General features: G+C 42.5%; 1 long non-coding RNA gene across 3 annotated transcripts; it reads left to right on the forward strand.

The window, feature by feature from the left end:
* The first annotated feature begins 4333 nt into the window (after positions 1 to 4333).
* LOC128835541 (uncharacterized) lies at positions 4334 to 10162 on the forward strand. 3 transcript variants are annotated; one of them, XR_008444670.1, is made up of 3 exons: positions 4350 to 5103; positions 6937 to 6993; positions 7581 to 10162. It is a non-coding gene; the product is annotated as an uncharacterized LOC128835541 (long non-coding RNA). The 3 variants fall into 3 exon arrangements; XR_008444671.1 differs by lacking the exon at positions 6937 to 6993 and having other exon boundaries at positions 4334 to 5103; XR_008444669.1 differs by lacking the exon at positions 4350 to 5103 and having other exon boundaries at positions 5110 to 6993.
* Positions 10163 to 10397: the final 235 nt, after the last annotated feature.

The following is a 10397-nucleotide window of genomic DNA, read 5'->3' on the forward strand; positions in this document are numbered from 1 at the left end:
CAGGGCTTGGAGGGATGGTTTGGAACCAACAACACCAGCTTTCTATCACTCAGGATTTGCCTGTGTCAAAGGAAACCTCAGCTGGCTGTTCAGTCCTGTCCTCCATCTCCTTTGTGCCATCACAGGCTAATTGCAAATTCTCCAACACAAAAGGGGTTTGAATCGGTTTGGACTGAAATTTGGCCTGAATTCAAATGATCATAATTTCCCACTCCCTGCCATTTGTTCAGTTCTAATCTCTTGTTTCTTAACATGTTCATTCTTTATTGTGTTTATGCTCATGCTGAAGCCATCTGGACAATTCCTAAATATGTCTGCTCTGTTTGCACCTTCTCCCATGTATACATGGGTAACAGCTATTCAAGGCAATAGAAAAACAATATTTTGGGATTTTTTTTCCATTTTTGCTTATTGGTTTGTGTGCCTCTCAGGAGACTAATTGTATTTTCCAGCTGGTGGTTAGACTCTAGAATCTAGTTAGCAGATTACCCCATCCATTGGCTGGTTTGGCTGAGTGCACATTCTGTACCTTACCACAACTGAGATGTGAACCGGGATCCTTGTTACATACATTCACCCACTTTACCAACTCTGTCAAGGAGAGCCTGATTACCCAGTGGGAGCTATGATAAGCTTGTCTCTGTTGGAAATCACTTTCATTGCTGTTGACAACAGAAGATGTCTGAGCTGTAATATCAAGGTTTAGTACATATGAATAATTTACTATGTGTGTGATTTTAGTGTGAGAGCCAGCCTCACTTTTCAAATACCTTCTGTGAAGGAGCTTCATGTTCTGTCAGATTTTCTACGTATGTAGAGAAGTATTTTGGAATATAAAAGTCTTTTGATTTCAGACTTACATTGCTGGTTAACATGAAGAAACTGTCAGAATTTGATAAATGCATGTCAAGCAGTGATGCCTGATGGGCCTGATTCTCATTTACTCAAAGGCTCCTTTATGTGTGTAAATGTAATTTGCTCCCAATTTAAACCCTCTGCATGTTGTCCAAGTGGTGTAAAATGGCCTTAGTATAAATGAGATTCATGCCGCCTGTTTCTTGTGAAAAAATTGAGATCTCCTAGAAAGTTTGTGTTGATCGTCATGTATAGAGAGTGAATATTCAGCTATTGCCACATTAGGCAGCACTATGTTCCACCGTGTGGTGCTATTTGCAGAGATTACTTCTGTGCTAGAGTATCTACTTTGTTTAACCAAGTGATCTCTTTGGATGACTGCATGATAAATCAGCATTTAACTACGTAGATTAAGCAACACATTTACCCATTCCAACTCTGGTGGCAGACAGATACATGAGACAGACTGCCCATACAGCTGGTAAAGAACTGGAATGCCCATCCTGTGGGAAATTCCAACATTTGGACAAAATGTCATTCCAAATCTGAATGAAAAGCCAAAATTTTGATATTTCCAGCCAAACAAACATTCTGAGAAATTTCAATTTGGAACCATCAAAACATTTTGTTTCAATAGTGTTGAAATGTTTCATTTTTACTTATATATTGCATACATAATGTTAATATTAATATTGTATATAGCATAAAAGTGACAACAAAATGAATCAAAATGAAAAAGTCAAAACACAATGTTGCAATATTGACTTTTCCATAGAAAATTTCATTAAAATCATTCTGTTCCTATAAAAGTTTTGATTTCAATAAAGCTGCATTTTTCAATGGAAAATTGTTCTACTGACATTTTTTTTCACCAGTTGTAATTGCCACTAGTGCAGACTATGTGTGTCCTGACTCCACTGTCAATCATCAAGGAGGTGGTCAAGCTGAAGGCATGTTCCCTAGATTGTTTCCTGGCTTTGCTGAGGTCAGGCATGTCAGGCTGAAGCACCCAGTTTCTCAGGCACTGGCTCTCAGCTGTCTCCTCTAGATCACCATGGAACAAGAGAAGGAGGAAATGCCCAGACCATAAGTCTTCTTTTCAGATGTCCATAGTTTGGTCTGTGAATTCAGCATGTTCCAAGCCCCTCCTTCTCTATGCCTACACAAAGAAGATGCAGATTGCTAGCAATGGTACGTGGTCTACACCCAGCCTGGGTGACCTTGCTACACTTCTGCATACTAGGACTCCTAGACTTGATTCACAGGTCCAGAATGACACGCCAAAGACTAGGAACTCTGCAGAGACAGTGCATTTAGCCACAGGAGATGAGGGTAACAATGGTATGACTACAGCAAACCTTGTGACTGAGTTGGTTGTAGAACTGATGGGATGAGTAGCAGTCCTGTGAAAACTTCCTTGTTTAATTGTTGACTTGTGGAGCCCTGGGTAGGGGAAGGATGAAAAACAGGGAGACAAATCAAATGATGCTTTTCAATGACTAACAAAGGCAGTAATGAAAATAAGCAAAGAAATTTAGAGTTCCTAAAATCAGTGTACTGTTCATCTGTACAGCTCTGGACTCCTGCTCTGAGAGGTGTGACATGTCAGGTTGCATCTGATACTATCATTAGTGTTCAGGTGCTCAGCTTTCCTCACTTCTGACTTTCTGATGTGCTCATATTTTAGCAGTACAAAAAGTCACAGAATGCTTTTAGCTTTGAAATTTTCTGTGCAGTTTTATAGGAGTTTCTTTAATAATGCATGGCTCTTTCTTTGGCCCTCCCGCTAATAAGATTCATATCCTGCCACTGCTGAATTAATATATTTAAACAATAGCTCACCTGGAGTTAAATTAATGGTGTATTTCAGAAGAAAAGACAATAAAAGATGAATGGCTGATAGTAGTCAATAAAAAATAAAAAATTTAAAGTAAATAACCCTTACATACCGAATATGTGAATATTTTTTTAGTTTTTTGCTGGATGTAAGAGTTAAGTTAGCAATGTGCTTGTTATTCAATGATAAAATAGCCATTTGTAAAGTATGCAGACAGAGTCGAGACCACACCAAACTATTAACCTAAGGACAGGTCTACCCAGATCAGCAATACGCACTATGTGGGTGTGATTTCTAAAGCACACTAATGTGTTGTGCACTAATTGGTCCATGTAAACCCTGCTGGTGTGCACGAAAAGATTTAGTGTGCATGTGTAGTGTCTATATGGACCAATTAGTGTGCAACAGGTACCAGAGCTCTTTATGTGTGTCTAAGTATGCTTATAATGTATAGAATATAAAGTGTGGAAGCAGAGAAAGAACTGACAGGAAGGGGATGCAATGCATGACAGTTCGTTAGCAAGAGTTAGGCTAACTGTAACCCTAATAACGCGAGATTTGTAGAAGCGAGGAATGTGTGAGGCAAGTGGGAAAGAACTGTGTGAGAAGTTGCTGCGACCTTGTGTAGATAATATGGAATGTAGACTAAGAGTCTACATTAGTGAGCAAAACAAGATATCAGAATGACCTATGTATAAACAAAATGCAACTGTTGCTCATTATTGTCTGTAACAAAAGGTATAAATGCTTGCTGTAATTGTTTACCTGTTGAGAGACCTGTTCAGCTCTCCCTCTGCACATGTGAGAGTTAATAAAGCATCTGACTTGCTGTACCAAAACAAATAGTGAGAACTCAGTTTTTCTCCGACAATTTGGGGGCTCGTCCGGGATGGCAACGCCCGCAGAGGCACCGGCAGCTGCTACGGATCGTTCCCCTTTGAACCCCATGGCGCCACAATAGAGGTAGGAGACCTTTTGAAATCTCTATTGGGGTGTCGGAGGAGGACTGTCCGTGGGGCCGTCTGTCCCTGTTGGGCTCACGCCATCCGAACTTATTGACTGTGCAGCAAGGTCAGATGCTGAGCGGCGTAATAGAGGAATTGTTTGCCGCCCCCTGTATGCATATGCTAGGTGCATAGGGTTTGCACCTGTGTTGAGGGGTTGTTACCGCCTCAGGAGGGGTTTTTACCGCCTCAAGTGATGCATCGAGGTACTTGAATAGTACCTGGAGGTACTTGGGAATAGTACCTGGAATAAGGCCTTGGTGTGTGTGTGTGTGTGTGTGTGTGTGTGTACACCAGTGTGAATTGAGTGTTACCGGAAGACGCCCAGAGTACTCTGCGAAGTCTTTTGGCTCGTGACCAGAACTACTCTAACGCAAGCCCGGTAACTAGAGGATCTTTTAGGAGATCCGACCCACGGTGGGCTAACTCGGCCTGGCATCGTCCGGCGAGGAGGCTACCTGGGTCTAGGAGTGTGTGAACCCATCTTCCCTCCCCCTTTTCCTCTCTGTGTGAGCCAGTGACAGTCTGATCATCTCACTGGATGTAACAGAGTAAGCGGCGCCGTCTCTCTGAGACTAGCCGACGCTCTTTGCTGAAGGGAGGTGTAGGAGGGTCGTGGCCATCCTTGTTAGTCTCTCCTGTGTGAATACCCTGTAGGGAGAGATCCTTAGTTTATGTGCCGCTAGCGCGGACAGGGCATCCTCCTCCCTGTGTGTGTGATTGGAAAATGGGTGGGGGACAGTCTAAGGATTCCCTCTCACCCACTAAGGGTACCCCAGCTTATTTCATGTACGTACATTATGGTACTAAAACCTGCAGGTATTTAGAGAATTGAAATCATTACACGCGTGAAAAATTCATCTAAACAATGCCCACTAGAAGGTACCTTCAATCTAGATAAGATCATACATCTCAGAGGAGCTTTTAATCACCAAAAAGCCTCTGACACACAATGGGAGCAATTTGTCTATTGAGGAAAGGAACGGGTTAATTTGAAATTCAGCTTGGTCCAGAGATAAAGAGAAAGTTAATCTGCGTTCAAGGTCAAGAATCAATGCAGACCAGGCTAAGTACAAAGAAAAACTGCTTTCGGCCCCAGCTGACTGTGAAAAAATATAGACATAGTCAAACCAAAGGCAATACAAGTTACAGTGCTGAGATTACATTTGCAAAGCTTAACTGTCCAGTGAGATCCAACAGTCTGCCTTTGCGACCCTGGAGCCGGCGTGGTTTGGGGACGCTGAAGAAGCCACAGGCAGCCGGCCTGGACTGGAATCACTGAAAAGACGCCCCAGGAGACCTCAGGGTGTAAAAGAACTGCCCTCCCAAGAGAGGAAGCAAGTTGGAGATTGCACAGCACCTTCTCTGAACGTTATACACAGACGTGGCCAGTCTGGACGTACGTGTGTGAGTATGAAAGTGTGCCTACTCTCAGCCGCAGTAAGTCTGAGAACTGGAGAGGGATTTAGCATTCCTCTTTCCACCCCGGCTGACCGGGAAGGGTGTCAGGTGGATCTACCCCAGTCGTAGCAGGACTGGGCAATAGAGAAGTTGGAGAAAAGGGAAGAGTTGTTTACTTGATAACTAGAATTGAGCAATTAAGAGCATAGATCATTAACCAGGCAGCAACTCAAACTTACGCCCAGGGCATGTTGCAAGCCTTGAGACAGGACTTCCAGGCAGAAAAGGAAGCACTGGCTAAGCAAGTACCGGTCCTTCAGGGACTTGTCAGAATTTAACCATTTGTGTTTGCATATGCTGTAAGAGCAGTGTGTTTGCCACAAGAGAAAATTGAATAGTTAAATGCCAATGGGTCATGCGTTTTGCCCAAGTGGCAAGCCTCACGAGGGAGGACTCGGGTAGCCTTGTGAGTAAGAATGTTTAAGAGAAGAGACCAGGAAGGGTGGGGGCTAGTTGAGAAGCCCACCCTCCTATCTAAAATGGTAGTGAAAAAGCTGGTGCCCATGGAAGGGACGGTTCAGCGAGAAAAGCAGGATCGGGCCCAAGCGGGCAGGCAATAGATAGAGAGATTGGAGAACAGGTTGGAAACTTTGAGGGCATAGTGGAAGGAAAGGAGTAAGTAATTATAAGCATGGGGATTTCAAATTCCCAGGATAATAATTGAAATGGTAAAATGTGTGTAAGACAGAGTCTTTGTACCAAGGTGCAAGGCTCTCCTTTCTTCTGCTGAATAAAGCAACTCTTCCTTATCCCTGTCTGGCTGTTATTGGCTCTCAGCTAGGTGGACCTGATATTTTGGTGACAGTTACTGGCAACTCCGGTTAATGAATTTCTGTCTTATACATTTAGGTGTTAGGTGTGTGGACGGAACTGAGCCTCTCATTTGTAATTCCTCAGAGTGGAAGCCATCGCGTGCAATGAAGCTCTGAGGTTGAATTGGGATCCTTCTGTCCCGTCCCCTGTAGCGGTCAGTATTAGTAGAAATTCCTGTAATAGGATCCTATTAGGCCATAATTCCCTCTGTTCTGTGTAATTCTCTGTTAGAGTATCAGCAGGCAGATGGGTGGGTCTCTGGTAAAACCCTCTAAGGATAGCCCTTTGAATTATATGTTAAGTAAATGGCTTTTACCCAGTGTTCAGGAAAGAATAAAGATTTGAATTTGTTTTGGGGTAACAAAATAGCAGATAAAAGATCTGGTAAAAAGGAGAGAGAAGGACAGTGCCCCTGGCTCTGTGTGGTCGAGCTGTCACTTTACTAGGGGTGCATGGAGATTTTGTAAGCACAAAAGAAACAGTTATACCTTGTGTAGAAATTGATGTGGCTAGTGTTGTGGAAATTGAATTGTGGAGAGGATGTGCATTTTCCCCAGAACATGTGCAGTGTATATTGTAGCAGAGGTAAAAGAAATGCAAACCTACCAATATAGGTTGTGTTGTCTCTTTTCAGATCACTGGGTGTTTGAAAGCAGGAGTTAGAAGTAAAAGGCAATCAAAAGTCTGGGAAAGTTAATTGTGACCCTTTTTACATAAGAATTTTTAAGCTGTGGATAGCTTTGGATCTGGAAGCAAGCCAGAAAGCATCTGTATTAATGCAATTTTCTAACTAATAAGGTAGAAGCCACTGAAACCTGGGCTGCCTATGAAACAAATACAAGGAAATATGGGGTAATTCCTCTGTTTTGCCTAAAATCAACAAGAGTATGTGTGTATATAAAGGAAATATTTTAAGCAATGACTGAGTGCCCAGAAGGGGTAGACCTCTGTTCTTTTGTCTTTCAGATCATCAGAGAAAACGGATGCCAGCTGAACAGCATTCAATGTACCATGCATTTACTGGTACAATAGGAATTATTTTTGTGTTCTTTGTCCTGTCTTGTGGTGTTTGTCTTGTGGCCAGAATTGTTGGGTTTAATATTTTCATAAGACAGTCTAGTTCAAAATTAAATAGAAGGGTTAAATCAAAAAGCAGATACGTGTTTTTATTCAACTTGGAAAATGTGATATACTAAAGTCTAATACAGTTGCTTAAGTAAGAAAAAGAAACTTCATTGGCCAGATTTTTTAATTGAAAAAAATTGTTGTTAAAATTTGCATACCAACAGTCTTTGGAAGCAAGGACCTGGAAGGTTAACCCACTCCCCATATTGCCCATGGGATCTTTCTGGCTACCTCAGATTTCTAGCCAGAGGGCTGGGGAGGGAGGAAAGCTATTGGACACCTGAGGTTGTACCGAGTGGACTCCTCAAAAGTGGGTGTGCTTGTCCTGGTTTGTTGGTCCAAAGCTCTGTAATAAAGTTATTTTACTGGAAGGGTGTACATGGCATACATTGAATAATAAGACTAATGTACTGTATAATGGCAATGTGTATGTGTTCATTGTTGAGAAAAGGTGTATGAGTGAAGAGTGGAAGTTTCCTTTGTAGGTTAAAAGAAGCCAAGAAGGGGAGAAGGAAAAAGAACAGAACGAGTTAACTGAGGAAAAATAGCTAGCAAGCTCAGTCCAAAGATAAGATGCTGGCACCATCCAAGGACACTGCCCACAGCTAAGACTTGGCTGATAGCCAAGAAAAGGGGGGCCTGAATGTGCCCAAGCAACTATGAGATCTGCAAAACACTGCCAGGCATTAATGAAATGTGTTAGGTTTCTTTTCTCACAGATAAAAGAAGTGCTACCCAAAGACCCTAGCAGCCCTGCCATTCATTGAAACAAGGAGACTGAGTCTACGTAAAGTCCATCAACGAAAGACTGCTTTGGCTCCACACTGGAAAGGCCCTTTCCAAGTCCTGTTAACCACCACCACTATGAAGTGCCAAGGACTACCTGCCTGGACCCATGCTTCTCACTGTAAAAAGACCCCTCCACCTCGGGAGGACTCTCCGACTGATAAGCCTATTTCTCCTTCTAGCTCTGCTGTGTCTTCTGGACAGCAGGAAAAAGAAAGAAAGAAAAAAAAAAAGACAAGGTGAAGTGCTAGTAACCTCTCCCTTGTCCACTGACAGACCTACTGTGCCTCTGGATTTTTCTAGAAGAAGCAAAACCATTACAGGGTGATGTGCTAGTAACCTCTCCCCTGTATGATGCTAAACCACACTGTTTCAGGAAAAGAGAAGAAGGAACACTTACTTCATTGAAACCACAAAGTCCAGGGATTCCTGACTACAAGAGACATTAAGAACTGACCCTGGTGAAGAAACAAAGAATTATACACTGGCAGGAAGAAACTTGTGGGACCCATGCTTGGGAACGTGGTATTGATTGGATTTTGGGGTTTATTCTACAGGCTGCGCCCTGTGTTTTGGATAAGTCCTTCAGCATGTATTGCCCTCCCTAATTGGATTTTAAATGATAAGTACCAAAGGCACCTTGTTGCCATTGCCCCTGCCATCTCCTCCATTACACTATTACCCCTGTAACACATCCAAATACAGACAATGCCATATATTTGATAAAACCAATGACTAAGGCCTTCACACTTTAGTGATTTATTTAAATATTGTTTGAAAAAATATATTTTTAAGGTTCAGGATATCCCATATAAGCGAACAATTGAATGGATCAGTGGAGATAAAAGTATATGATATCACTACCAGTGAACCCCAAGAATTTATAATTGTTCACAGGGGGCTGCCATTAGATTAGCACAACAGAGGGCTTGGGTTATTTCCTCTAGAAAGAAGAGAGACTTGACCGGATCCCTTTGGGATGGGGCCAATAATGCAGCAGCAGTTTGGAATATTTTTAAGAACCAAGAACATGATGAGAAATTGGGGCAACTAGAGAAGGCCATTGGCCTTGTTTCTGGAGCACAACTAACCCAGGTACAGGCTGGAGTTGGTGTGTTACATGTTATTTCCGCCCTTAGTTCAATGACCCAGAAGTTGCTGACAGAGATGGTATTGAATATCACTGAGGCTGGGAAGGCATTGCAGTGGGATCTAGCATGCTCAGAAATTCAGGATTTCCTGAATGACCAGCTAATGGCCATTCGGAATGATCTAGAGCATCAGGCTTGGCCCACTGCCCTTACAGACACATCAGGAGTACCATCTGATCTGTGGCCATGGAGACACACTTGGAAACTTTCTGGGTGGAAGTGTGGACGTTCTCAGTGCTCCTTCCAAGCATATGGACCGGTTCAGGGGGTGTGGGCTCCCACATACCGAATCCTGCCGGGTCCATGGGGGAGGATGCATGTGGGATTGGGTAATTCACCGAGACATCTGGGAAATTAGACCTCCTGGTATGCCCAATCGATTTTTAGTCAGTGCTCCTGGGATTACATCTGACATTTGGATGGGGTTAGGGAGTCAATGGACATTTTGGCCGTTACAACCCCCACAGCTTCAGTGTATCCGTAAACTGAAGCCAGGAGAAGTTGTTACTCTTCATGACTACGTTTGCTAGGAGGGTAGGGGACAAGGAACTACCCTGACAGGACACTTATTTTTTTAAGCTAATGATAGCTGTGTGTATGTTAAAGCCACCATATTGCAAGACATACATTTTAATCTCATTACCACTGCAGGCAATCATATTATTTACTGGCCTGCAGATAGAATTTTGCAAGTAGTCCTTAGGTTCCAGATACCCTTTAATTGGACTAGTTTAGTACCTGATAGATTTCAAAATTTGCTTTCACTGTTACCAGAGGTTCAGAAAATCTCTGAAGTACAAGGGCAAATTCACATGCTTCAAAATATGTATCAAGTTAAAAAGTATGCCTTTCAGACAGCTTATAGAGTATCCACCTTATGTACTAAGTATGATGTATTGTGTTATATGACTAAGATTGTACAACAACCCCATCATATTATTGCTATGGGAATCTTATTGCTTGTGTTGTGCAGGAGTATGTTATTGTTGTTGTAAAGGACGTAATAATAGTAATACCTTTCATGTCCATGCTCATCATGCATTGTCATTACATCCAATCAAAACCCCTAAGGTTGAAGCATCTGATGTAGAATCTGAATTCCGAGATTTAATGCAAATAGAGATTTGAAAATGTTTGTTGTACTAGTAGTACAAAAGGGGGGGTTGTGGAAGCAGAGAAAGAACTGACAGGAAGGGGATGCAATGCATGACAGTTCGTTAGCAAGAGTTAGGCTAACTGTAACCCTAATAACGCGAGATTTGTAGAAGCGAGGAATGTGTGAGGCAAGTGGGAAAGAACTGTGTGAGAAGTTGCTGCGACCTTGTGTAGATAATATGGAATGTAGACTAAGAGTCTACATTAGTG

Source organism: Malaclemys terrapin, chromosome 1 (genome assembly GCF_027887155.1).
Source record: "Malaclemys terrapin pileata isolate rMalTer1 chromosome 1, rMalTer1.hap1, whole genome shotgun sequence".
NCBI classification, from domain to species: Eukaryota; Metazoa; Chordata; order Testudines; family Emydidae; genus Malaclemys; species Malaclemys terrapin.